Here is a 14,233-nt window from a genome sequence, read left to right on the forward strand (position 1 = left end):
TATTCACTCCTTTCTGCCTTACAACAATCTCCATCTCATTTGTTCATTCATGTGTCCTAAGCTCCTAGAACATGGACTGATAGACAGTGGACACAATAAATATATGCTATGTGAATAAACAACTTTATGAAATATATACTGGACGGTATATATTTCTGTGTACATTTTGCAGATAAATAAACAGGCACAGAGCAGTTACGCTTCATTTCCAAGATTTTATACTCAGTAGTAAGAACCAAGATTCAAGATAGGGAAAGTGATTCTCCTAAACTTCAAGTGAGGTGGTCAAAGTCATTAGAGCCAAAACAACTCTAGATTCTCTAACTTCAATCCTGTATATAATTTATAAATTTATATAATTTATAGATTCTCTGCCACATAAAAATAAATTTTGTACACATGCCCACATAACACCAACACATGTGCTCATGTAACAGCCAGCAGCTTTCCTTTCAGACGTTTCCTAAGGAACAAGCAAAATCATAGCCATAAAAAGTGCTTTGAGAGACAAAATAGACCCATACAAGTGCTATAAAAATAATCATGATTAACATTTATCACATATTTGCCTGGGGCCAGCCTCATAGGTCTCTATCTGTCTTCCTCACTCCTGATGTCAATTGCCAGCTGCTTCCTGCCCTGAATTTTGAATGATAGCCAGATACTTCCCACATCTGACAAGTGAGTCCTACTGGGTTCTGCCCAAACCCTATCTCTCCTACTACATCACCAGTTGGTTGGAGAAGGAAGGAATCTCCATTTATTATGAATTTTAGGTTTCAGGTACTGTACTATTTATTCACTGACTTAATTATCAAATACCATGTGCCACACACTGTGCCAAACAGACCTGGACGACAGTGAGCAAGACTAAAGTGGCCTCTGTCTTCACAGCCTAGTGGAACCATGCCTTACCTGCATTATATTATTCAATTCTACTAGTAAATCTTCAGATGGCTCCTCCTAGAATTGTTCCCATGCTGTAGATGAGAAAATGAGGTTATGCAAAGTGAGGTAACTTGTTAATTTCACATGACCACGTGGTGAGGTTGCATTAAAATATTTAAATATGCAATTGACTCCAGAGCCAATATGAAGTTTCTCTTCTTTGTCAATTTTTGTCCTACTTTGCCTGCTTTTACTGCAAGGTAACACTCAACTCTCAGTTCTTTCCAAAGTCAATGAAAGACTTACAGAGAGCACTCAGTAAGAATTAAGCTTAAGATGAAAGCCAAAGCAAAAAAGACTTGGCTTTATTGTCTAGAACATAGTTTGCCTGACCCCACCCACCTCAGTTCTTCTCAGGCCTGTGCAGTGAAAGTGGCCCCTTGAGCTATCTCATCTCCATAGCCAAGAACAAGGAAAATGTGCCAAAATGAACAAATACCTCAGTGCCTAGAGTTTCTCAAGATAGAGACAAGTGAGTGGCCAATGACTACCTCCTATAAAAAGTCCTTAAGTGCATGTCTTTTCTGTAGTTCTTAAGGGTGAAAACTTGATATATCTCCAACTCACTAGTAAGTTATCTACTAAGTAAGATGTTAAAGGTTTTAAATGTTAATATTCATAAATTAAAATTAGCATATCATAGAGTCTCCCAAAGATACGAATTCCATTTTCTACTAAGAAGGCTGACTTCCTCAAAATGTTTGCCTATGTTACACCCTACTGTAGCTAAGATAATTCATAATTTCTGAAATTTACAGATACACAAAGGAAATTTTGTCATCATTGAATTCCTAGCATTGTTTTGGGTTGACCATGGTTTTATTTCTGCCATTCTCACTTTGTAATTATCATTTATTGTTAATTTAACAGCAACATCAACTTATTCTATTGTGGGTTGTTTGGTTTACCGTGCAGTATATAATAATGAATATATGCATTTTTTTCTAAATGGTCTGACACTAAGCTTTGACATGCATACATGACAGTTCAAATATGAATTACACATACTTCACTGATAACACAGATGTATACACCACAACAATTTTTTAAATATATGGTGATGATTGGTGTTGCCCACAAATTTGAGCCATTCAAAATTTGCCATATAAGGTTCTTTTTCTCTTATGGATGAAGAAGCTCCAACTGCACCAAGTTTCCTGCATGTAACTATATACTTTAGACAACATATGGAGAAACAACTACCTCATGTTACCAGAGACTGAACAAAAGAAAAAAGTTCTGCAGAGAAGGAAACAGCAGAATAAGTATCACTTTTAAAATAGATCAACTCTGAGGGCAGGCCATAATGGGCACCACTACATAGCTAAAACTCCGATAGAAATCCCAAAAGAAAACCTAGCATCTTTCTGTCCTGAAAAATTAGAGAACAGAGTTCACTGTAACCATAACTGCTGTAAAGTCAGTGGGGGAAGGTCTCAAAAAGGAGAGAACAAGTATGGGAAGCTCCAAATTCTGTGTGTAAACTCCATCCAAGTCTCTGGCTGACTTCTGAATTATGCACACATGTGGCAAGTTATTAACAGCTAAAATAAGAATAATAGAACTGAACTAAAATTTGCATAGATTCCAAAGGGACAAATTTTTCACTTTGAACCCAATTAACTCAACATTCTCTCAGAATGAAAATCTAACACCTTTAAGAAGAATATACAGTATAGAGTCTGCACAATATGATAGTGAGAATGTCCAAGATATATTCCAAAATTATTCTACATACAAAGAAACAGGAAAATGTGATCTGTTCTCAAGATACAACATAATCAACAGAGACCAACCCCCAAGATGACCCAGAAGCTGGAAATAGAAAGCAATTATTTTTAAAAGCTATCATAATTTGTGCCCAATCATATAAGGAAAAATATGCTCATAATAAATAAAAGTAGAAAATATCAGAAAATTAATAGAAACTGTCAAAAAAAGGAAATCATAGAACTGAAAACACAATATCTGAAATTTAAAAATTTATGGTATGGACTTAATAGCAGAGTGGAGAACACAGTAGAGTCAGCCAACTTGAAGATAAACAGAAAATATCCAATCTGAAGAAGAAAGATAAAAAAGAAAAGTAAACAAATCCTAAAAACCTATAGAAAAATATCAAACTATCTAATTACATACATGTAATTAGAGTTGCAAGAGAAGACAACCAACACAGAAAAAGATGTGAGAAAATAATGACTGAAACTTCTCCAGATTTCCTGAAAGACATAAATTTACAGATTCAAGAGCTCAATCAACTCAAAGCAGAATAAATATGAAGAAAATATCACCTAAGCATATCATAGTTAAACTACTAATAATCAAAAGCAAGACAATCTTGAAAGCAGCCAGAGAAAAAGGACACATAGCATGTAAGCGAAACTGATTCAGATGTTTGCTAACTTCTCACCTGAAATAATGGAAGCCAGTAGAGAGTGTATCAGCATCTTTAGAGTGCTGAAAAAAATAAATACCAACCCAGAATCCTAATCCAGCAAGAATATCCTTCAAGAATGAAGGCAGAATAAAGACATTTTTAGATAGAAAACTAAAATAATTTGTCATTTTAAAAGAAATTCTCAAAAAGTTCTTTAGACTGAGGGCTATCAATAATATGAAAACTCAGATCTTCAGGAAGGAATGCAGGTCGTTGGAAGTACTAAATGCCTGGGTAAATATCAAAGATTGTTCTTCCTCTTAATTGTTTTATATGTGAAGATTTAAAGCAAAAATTATACTATCGTCCTGGCAGGTTTACATATGTGAAAACCATAGCATATCAAGTAGCAGTGCATGAGATGAATCTGTTAGGTTGGTGCAAAGGTAATTGTGGGTTTTGCCATTAAAAGCAGCCAGATGGATGCTGAAAAAAATGATCACTTATTTAACAAATATTTATTGAATTAACATATATGCAATGCATTAATGTTAGCTGCCTAGTACACAGTGGTGAACAAAACAAATTTTGTCTTTTTCATTAAAGCAATAAAAAAATTAGTAAAAGCTTTTGAGCAGAGGAGTAACATGATAAGATTTACATTTATGAAAGCTGTCTCTTTAAAGAATAAGTGGAGAAAGATGAGAATATATGCAGGAAGAAGAGGTATAAGGCTATTGCTATGACTCAGGAAAGAGATAAAGATTGCTTGGATGTAGCTACTAAGAGTGAAATTGGAGACACTGCTCTGAAATTAATGGATCTGAGAATAATTTGGAAGACACCGACAGTATATGGTGATGAATTGGTTATAAGGGTTGAGGAACAGGGAGTGATTCATGGGTGATTCCTAGTTTTCTTAGGAAAAGAAGGTGAAGCAGTGAGGTGAAGATAGTACCATTTGCTGAGCTAAGCAATACTAGCAAAAGTGGGGACCACGAATTCATTTGGGAATATTTTAAGTTTGGGCTACTCTAATTCCCTGAAAATATCAGGTGCATAGTTTGATGTGTCTAAGTCAATGCATTATACAGCACTCAAGTGTATGTTTCAAAATAAATATTCAATATATATTGATATGATATATCAATAAATATTCAATATATAACTGACTAAATTGAAATCAGAGGAAAGCAAACAACCATGTATTAAGTGTTGACTCTGACTGGCATTATGACCACCATTTTATCTACATCATCTCATTTTCAACTTTAATATTATGATTTCAATTTTACAGAATTGGGAACAGGCTCAGGGAAATGAAATAACACAACAAAAAAAAAACTGGAGACTCAAGATTAAAACTCATGTCTGCCTCTACAAATCCTTCTGAAGTCTTTGTTCTTGCCCCGTTCCCTCCCACCACCACATAACACTTATTTTATGGAAAATGAAACAGCTTCTTCCACTCTGTCTTAGAAAATCTCTCCCTCTTTTCTTCCCTACGTGCATTTCTTTTCTCCCACTCAAGCAGCGATACTACAGAATGAAATTCAGCAATTTCTCCTCTGCTTCTATTCAAGATTAGGGAAGGAAGCCCGTAGAAAAATAAAAAATAAAAAATGGAAAGTGCTGCCAGTGCTCCAAGATTGTGGATACACTCATTTCATGTGTACTCTTCAAAACTTTCAAGGAAGCTGAAATCTAATTTAATCTATTACATGATTCTACTAAATTACTTAACCACATCAAAGCATCAATGGCCTCACACTCTGGGAAGGGACATTGTAAAATGGTTTTCAAATATATAATGCAGTCTCTCAGGTGCCTGAGACAGGGACGCCCATCCCTGCATATAAAGCTTCCCTTACACTTCTGAGATCAAAACAACAGAGCCATTATTTGAAAGGCTGGATGAAATACCAGAGCCATTTCTTATTAGCTTTAGTCATTAAAGAGAATTTAGTAGCCTGGCTATTTATGCCTCTTTTCTTCCTTCTTGAAAAAAAAAAAAAAAGGCAATCTTAATGGAATGAAAGGGCAGAAGATTTTAAAGATCAAGATTATGAGTAAATTTCCCACTAATTACATTGTTTTCTGCTTTTAGAAAAGAAAACCAAAACCAGTTTTCCAATTCCCCCTGCCTCTCATACTAAACATTTTAAGAAAGCAAAGGAAAAAAAAAAAAAAAAGATGTTAAGTATATTGTCCGTCACTAAGAGTAAGAACAATTATTACTATACCACTAGTACTACTGTAAATACTAGTGAAAAGTATCCCATGTGAATCTGTTCTCTAGAATGTCAAAAGCATTTTCCCATAAAAAGAATTTTATGAACAAAAGTTGGATCCCCAGTAAGGCCCACAAAACCCAAGCCAGTCATGGTGTTGATTTAGATCAGCATTGAGGCAATATCTAGAAATCTCAGCAACATCAGAATTACCTCTCAACTCCCTCTCTCTCTCCTGTCAACAACTATTTTGAAAGTCATGCAATAGTGAGAATTTAGCTTTTGTGTGAAGAAAACAGAAGGCAGTATAGCTTAGTACAGTATGAGCACTAGGACTGGATTACCTAGGTTTGACTCCTGTCACTAAACACTTCCCAGCTCTGAACATGAGACAAGGCCCTTCCCTTACGTGGGCCTCAGCTCCCACATCTATACAACAGGGATTAAAGTAGGGCACTTAGTGGTGTTGTTTAAGTTATTACTTTAAAACACAGAGAATAATTCCAGGCACATAGTGAGTACTCAATAAAAATGCTATTGTCTGGGCACAATGCCTCACACCTTTAATCCCAGCACTTTGAGAGGCCATGGTGGGCAAATCACTTGAGGCCAAGAGTTCAAGACCAGCCTGTACAATATGGTGAAACCCCATCTCTACTAAAAATACAAAAATTAGCTGGGCATGGTGGTAGTCCATAGTCCTAGCTACTCGGGAAGCCAAGGCACGAGAATCACTTGAACCTAAAAGGCAAGGGTTGTAGTAAGCCAAGATCATGCTACTAGCCCGGATGACAAAGCAAGCACTGTCTTCAAAAAAAAAAAAAAAAAAAGAAAGAAAAGAAAGAAAGAAAGGGCCGGGCGCGGTGGCTCAAGCCTGTAATCCCAGCACTTTGGGAGGCCGAGACGGGCGGATCACGACGTCAGGAGTTCAAGACCATCCTGGCTAACACGGTGAAACCCCGTCTCTACTAAAAAATACAAAAAACTAGCCGGGCGAGGTGGTGGGCGCCTGTAGTCCCAGCTACTCGGGAGGCTGAGGCAGGAGAATGGCGTAAAAACCCGGGAGGCGGAGCTTGAAATGAGCTGAGATCCGGCCACTGCACTCCAGCCTGGGCGACACAGCAAGACTCCGTCTCAAAAAAAAAAAAAAAAAAAAAAAAAGAAAGAAAGAAAGAAAAAAGAAAAGTCCATTATTATTGGTACTCTCATAAATATTTTATCTCATTTAATCTTTGCCATTATCCCTCAAGATAAATATATTTATCTTCCATGTCATAGATAAAAAAACTGAAGCCTAGAGAAGTTACATAATTTTCCAGGGAAACACAGTCATAAAAGATAAATGTTTAAAGATAGAGCCAGATTTCTGACCCAGTTCTGATACCCAGACTCCAGGTTCTATCATGTATGGCCATCATGCAATGGCTGTGAAGATGTAGGGTTCTCAAAAACACATCTCTTCCCCCGCCTCCCAATCCCCTTCACTAATTCCTCAGCCATCGACCCCACAGGAAGAAGGAAAGACAGATGGCAGTGGAAGCTCTTTCTCCCTTTCCAGGACCCACAGAAGGAGGAGCCTTCCCCAGCTCCCTGCCCTAGCAAGGGCCAAGCTTCCATAGATATTTGACCTTTGTAAATTAGGCCTTCAGAAGTCAAAGAATGCCTGTATTTAAAATTTCTGTTGTGGATTTCTGGCAAATCCATGAGTGTGAGCTCTTTGAAAATGCCACAGGCCTGTGGAAATCCTTGTGGGTGTAATTAGCGAGAGAAAGTGAAGGTGACTGACCATTTACGGTCACATCGTAATGAATTGAAGTATTACAGAAACCATGAAGCCAAAACACAGGGAGGGCTGAAACCCACAAAGTAATCTGGACATAGAGATGTTTTCCAGAAACCAACTGTGAAAGAACTAAGAGGGTGTTCTACTCACAGGCTTGACACTGAGCTGGTCCAGTTTTCCTTTGCATTCAGAGGCAGAGGCTGGAGAAAAGAGAAGAAAACTCAGAGATGAGGAAAAAAAGCATTCAAAGTCTGGAAAACAGATCTCGTGGCAGTGGGTTTCCTTAGGAACAAGATGGGAACAAAAGGATTTTCCCTGATTTCTGGGAGCCTCTCACAGCGCCCAAACACTTCTTAATTATTTTGAAAATGTAGTTTTGATTACGAGGAAGGTTCTTTTAAGGAATTACAGAATCTCAAAACCTTAAGAGGGATTGGCCTTTATGGAGCACTTACCATGTGTCAGGCATTGTGCTCCCACCATAAATCTTCCAACAACCCTGTAATTATTGTCCTTGCATTACAGCGGAGGCTCAGAGAGGGTTAAGTCCCGCCCAGGGTCACAGAGCCAGGATGCAGGACCCTGGCTCCCAGCCTGCCTGACACCATAGGCAGAGGCCTTGCTCACTCACAGTCACTGACTTCCTTTGAAGTCATTTTGTCCAAGCTTCAGTACCCTGTGCAAGTGCCCTGAACAGCACCCCCAATGGGTTGCTTTTCAGTTTCAGTTTGAATAACTGCTACAAAAAAAAGCTCACTACTACTTTTTATTACAGTAAAATACACATAAAGATAACCAATTTATTTGTGCGTGTGGGTACACAGTAGGTATATATATTTATGGTTTCCATGAGTTGTTTTGATAACAGGCATGCAATACATAATAATCACATCAGGGTAAATGGGGTGTCTGTCACCTCAAGCATTTATCCTTTGTGTTTCAAGCAATCCAATTATATTTTGAATCATTTCAAAATGTAAAATTAAATTATGTTTGACTATAGTCACTGTGTTGTGCTAGCAAATACTAGGTCTTATTCATTCTTTCTGTTTTTTTGTACCCACTAACCATCCCCATTTGCCACTTCCCACCATCCTACTACCTTTCCTAGCCTCTGGTAACAGTCTTTCTGTTCTCTATCTCCATGAGCTCAATTATTTTAATTTTTAGCTCCCACAAATAAGGGAGAATATGCAATGTTTGTCTTTCTGTGCCTGGCTTATTTCACTTACCATAACCACTTCCAGTTCCATGTACGTTGTTGTAAATGACAGGATCTCATTCTTTTTTACAGCTGAATAGTACTCCATTTTGTATATGTACCACCTTGTCTTTATCCATTTGTCTGCTGATGTACACTTAGGTTGCTTCCAAATCTTAGCTATTATGAATAGAGCTGTAATAAACACGGGAGTGAAGATACCTCTTCAACATATTGATTTCCTTTCTTTTGGGTGTATTCCTAGCAGTGAGATTGCTGGGTCATATGGTAGCTCTATTTTTAGTTAGTAGAGGAACCTCCAAACTGTTCTCTATAGTGCTTATAGGAATTTACATTCCCACCAACTATGTACAAAGGTTCAAAGGTAACCATTTTAAAACAAACAATTCAGTGGCATTTAGTATATTTGTAAGTTTGTACAACCATTACCACTATGTAGTTGCAGAAAATTATCATCATCCCAAAAGGAAACCCCATTCCCATTAAGCTGCCACTTCCCATTCTCCATTCCCTCAGCCAATAATTTGCCTTCTGTCTTTATGATTTGCTTATTCTGGATGGCTCATATAAATGGAATCATACAATATGTGGCCTTCTTATCTGACTTCTTTAACTCAATATAATGCTTTCAAGGTTCACCCCATATTGTAGCCTGTATCAGTACTTCATTCCTTCTAAGGCCGAATAATAGTCCAGTTTATGGATATACCACATTTTTAAACACTTGTTTTCAATAATTTTAGGTATGTAACTAGGAGCAGGATTATTGGTTTATATGGGAATTCTATGGTTAACTTACTGAGGAACCACCAAACTGTTTTCCACCATAGCTATACCATTTTACATTCCCACCAGCAATGCATGCAGGTTCCAATTTCTCTACCTCCTCACCAACACTTGATATTTTCCTTTTTGTTTTGTTTTGTTAATTAGAGCCATCCCAGTGCATGTGACGGAGTATCTCATTGTGGTTTTGATTCGCATTTCCCTAATGACTAATGACATCAAGCATCTTTTCATGTGCTCATGGCCATTGATATCTCTCCTTTGGAGAAATGTATATTCAAGCCTTTTCCCCATTTTCTTAACTGGGCCATTTGCTTTCGTTGTTGAGCTATAATTCTTTATATATTATGGATATTTGTCCTTTTTTTTTTCTTTTCTGAGACGGAGTCTCGCTGTGTCACCCAGGCTGGAGTGCAGTGGCACGATCTCAGCTCACTGCAAGTTCTGCCTCCTGGGTTCACACCATTCTCCTGCCTCAGCCTCCTGAGTAGCTGGGACTACAGCCACCCACCACCACATCTGGTGACTTTTTCGTGTTTTTTTTTTAGTAGAGACGGGGTTTCACTGTGTTAGCCAGGATGGTCTCGATCTCCTGACCTTGTGATCCGCCCGCCTCAGCCTCCCAAAGTGCTGGGATTACAGGCATGGAGCCACCATGCCTGGCTGATATTTGACATTAAACAGGTATACTATTTGGAAATACTTTCCTCCATTCCGTCTTCTCACTCTCTTGATATTGTCCTTTGATTCAATGAAGTTTTTAATTTTGATGAAGTCAGATTTATCTATTTTTTTTTTGTATGGCTTATACTTTTGGTGTCATGTCTAAGAAATCAGTGCCAAAGCCAAGGTCAGGTGGATTACTCCATGTTTTCTTCTAAGTGTTGTATCGTTTCAGCTCCTACATTTAAGTCTTAGATCCATTTTGACTTAATTTTTGTATATAGTGCTAGGTAGGAATTTAATTTCGCTTTTTTTCACATGGATATGCAGTTGTCTCAGCACCATTTGTTGAAAGGGCTATTATTTTCCTATTAAGTATTCATGGCACCCTTGCTAACAATCAATTGACCATATGCGAATGGGCTTATTCCTAAACTCTTAATTCTGTACCATTGATCTATATGTCTATCCCTATGGTATTACCACACTGATTTTATTAACTAATTAACTTATTGATTGACTGATGGAGTCTCCCTCTGTCGCCAGGCTGGAGTGCAGTGGCACGATCTTGGCTCACTGCAACCTCCGCCTCCTGGGTTCAAGTGATTCTTCTGCCTCAGCCTCCCGAGTAGCTGGGACTACAGGCATGCGCCACCACATCCAGCTAATTTTTTTATTTTTAGTACAGATGGAGTCTCATCATGTTGGCCAGGATGGTCTCAATCTCTTGACCTCATGATCCACCTGCCTTAGCCTCCCAAAGTGCTGGGATTACAGGCGTGAGCCACCACGCCCAGTCACCACACTGATTTTAAAACTGTAGCCCACTACTTTTTAAGGCAGCCTACTCAGCCTTCAGATTTTCCTGCCCCTTGTTAGAAAGTTATTTCTTACTCTGTTGCTGAAATATACTCCATGATAGTACTAACCACTGATCCTAATTCTGCCCTCTAGGGTCTCATTATCAACAACAACATGATCACCAACCTTTCTAAAGCTCTGATTGTTTTCCAGGTATGTCGTAGGTGTTTTATATGTAGTATTTATCACATTGTGTCTTCAAACACTATACGTACAATTATTACCCTCTGGAAGAGGTAAAGAAACTGTGGCATAAATGACCAACCCACTCACAGTTACATAATAAGTGGCAGATCCAGGATGCAAACCCAGGCATCATTTCAGTATTCCAGTTCATGCTTTTAACCTACAGAGCAGTAGAGCCGATTCATTGTGTACCTTCCAGGTCAAGCACTGTGCTAAGGGCAAGAAGTGCAAAGGTAAATAGGTCACTACCCCTGGATCATGGAGTTCAATAATTAGCAGATGAAAAAAAAATAGTCAACATAAAGTTTGCCTGTGGAGGGTGTTGCAATGCAGGAATACCAATGATAGATGTTTTCCCTGGGAAAGTAGAAGACGTCACAGGAAAGGTGAACTTCAGGATAAATCTTGAAGCACAAGCAGGAATTTGCTAGAGCACAAGGGGGAAGAGCAGTGGAGGCATGATCTATTGTAAACCAATCCTGTAAGATACAAATATGTTTTGATGATATCAGTTAACGACTTTACATATTTTCCTCCAATAATGTCATCTTGATGAAGTCAGTTTCTTAATTCTGTATACAAAATCCTTTTGAACTCTGAACCTCTCTGATACATATTTGCTTTCATTCCACCTTTGTATTCCCTAAAAATAAGATACCTTTGCCTTTCATATGGTCGTCTAAGTGTCTATACTGACCAAAAATACATCAAAGTCTTGAGATGCTTTCATTTTCTTAAGGAAAACACTTTCTTTTTAAATTTTGAAGGATCACCACCAGCTCTCAATTTTAATCAGCTCATAATAAATTCCTTGGGGAAAAAATAGCTTTCTTCTGAATCCTGGATTCCTCCTGTTCCTAAAATAATGAAAGATATTGTAGGAAAATCATAGGCTAGGTTATAGTATGTCAAATTTGTTCATAATAGCAGCTCACTTAAGAGGCTAAGTAAAGACCTCAGAGGGATAACACAGGCCTGTGTCCTTTGAAATCTCCCATTTCCCAGAGTCTTGAATTGTGTTTCTCTGGAAGTCCCTCAGCTGCTGGCTCAACTCATACGTGATCTGTACTCTTCTCGGGTAAAGTTGTTAAACAGAGAGAGAGGTACAGAGCCCCTGAGGGACTATCAGTTAAAATGCTCGCCATGACCTGGTGAGGGGATGGTTCTAGGATAGTGCTATGCTAAGTAGTCAATCTGTCAAAGGCTTGTATTTTTCCAAGATGTGATGAGGCGATTACATCACAATGTAAATCCATGCGTTGCTTTTTTCATCCAAAAAGTCTTGCTACAAAAAGTATATAAGTAGAATCAAGCAGTGTGCTTAATTACAAAGTTGATTTTTAGTTTGGCTCAAAGTCTTTTTCTCATCACAGACCAGTAACAGCTTATAAACTGACAGGGTCCAGGGACCACTCTTTGAGGAGTTCAGATCTTGGAGAAAAAGTCTTCTCAAAAAGGGGGTAGATTTCACTCTCTCTCCCTCATCTGCAACTTTGTCACCTAGGGTGCAAAAAAAGTGATGTTTTTCTACTCGGGAGGCTGAGACAGGAGAATGGCGTGAACCGGGGAGGCGGAGCTTGCAGTGAGCTGAGATCCGGCCACTGCACTCCAGCCTGGGCGACAGAGCCAGACTCCGTCTCAAAAAAAAAAAAAAAAAAAAAAAAAGTGATTTTTTCTTCATCCAGGGGACCACCCACAAATCCACAAACTGTTAGTCCCACCTTCTTAGCCAATCTAGGGATTTATATAACTCAGGTGCAGCATGGGACCACAGAAAGCACACAGGGTCTGGGGTTACGAAAACCAAATTTCAAAGCCAATTTTTTCCACCCACTACCTTTGTGACATTAAACAATATCCTACTTCTAAACTTTAATGTCCTTATCTGTAAGTGGGATAGTAATGCCTACCTAACCAATTTTTTCAATTAAATTTATAAATATGTATCAAGTGCAAATGTCCATGTGTGGAACAGAAAATTCAAATTTGTCTTACTCTTACCTCCTTCTCCCCTTGCTCTTCCTTCTTTCCCTTATTAATCCCAGGGAAACCTTCTATAAGAATAGATCAGTACACTCTGTCCCTGCTGTTATTATTAATGCTTACATTGATTGAACTATAAAATATCAGTCCCTCTTACCTAAGACCCAGATCCCTCCTTCAAATAGTTTGATTTCAAGCCCTAGTTGTAACTTAACTTGTCATTCCCCTTTCTTGCCCAAGGTATCCTAGCTATAGCAACAGAAACTCTGACTTTTCACATTTTTATATCTATTTTTCTTTCTCCAACCGTTTATTTTCCTTCTTTCTAATTATTCCAAGTATAGATTATAAAGAACTATAGGAATCAAATTCTACTAATTTCTTCAACACATGGACCCTTGCCTCTCAACACTCTGTGCCCCATCCCACCCTCACCATCCAAACTAACCCAAGTCCACGGTATCACTGCTAATATAAATACTCCCATCCTTCAACAAAAACTTCGACTCTCTGGACCACTGATGCTCTCCTGAGCATCAAGTAACTCTACATTGACCTAGAATACTGAGAAAGATCATTCTTCGATAGAGTCTTGACGTCATACATACATGCTCATATTAGCATTCCCAAAATGAGTTTTCCATCCATTTCCCACAGTTCCTGAACCTTTTCCATTATAAATCTTTCCATTGATAAAGAAATTTACTCAAAGAGCAAATATCTATGCCTGTAAAGAAGTAAGTAGAGGCCAGGTGCAGTGGCATGCACCTGTAATACCAGCACTTTGGGAAGCCGAGGTGGACAGATTGCTTGAGCTCAGGAGTTCTAGACCAGCCTGGGCAACATGGTGAAACCATCTCTACAAAAGATACAAAAATTAGCCAGATGTGGTGGTGTGCACCCGTAGTCCCAGCTACTCAGGAAGCTGAGGTGCGAGAATTGCTTGAGCCTGGAAGGTCGAGTTGCAGTGAGCCATGACTGCACCACTGCACTCCAGCCTGGGCAATAGAATGGAGACCTTGTTTTTTTAAAAATAAAAATAAAAATAAAAAAAAATAAAGTAGTAAATAGAGAACTACATTTATTGCTAGGCATTTAATACAGACTGTCTCACTTTATCCCCCAGAACAACACAATAGGGTAATTATTAGCCAATAGGGTTTTTATCCCCCAGAACAACCCAATAGGGTAAT

General features: G+C 38.4%; 1 protein-coding gene across 1 annotated transcript in view; it reads right to left on the reverse strand.

Annotated features, from left to right (window-relative positions):
* C1H1orf87 (chromosome 1 C1orf87 homolog) overlaps positions 1-14,233 on the reverse strand; it is a 1,078,851-nt gene that overhangs the window by 804,390 nt on the left and 260,228 nt on the right. The gene's annotated exons all lie outside the window — the stretch shown is intronic.

This window comes from Macaca thibetana, chromosome 1 (genome assembly GCF_024542745.1).
Source record: "Macaca thibetana thibetana isolate TM-01 chromosome 1, ASM2454274v1, whole genome shotgun sequence".
Taxonomy (NCBI): domain Eukaryota; kingdom Metazoa; phylum Chordata; class Mammalia; order Primates; family Cercopithecidae; genus Macaca; species Macaca thibetana.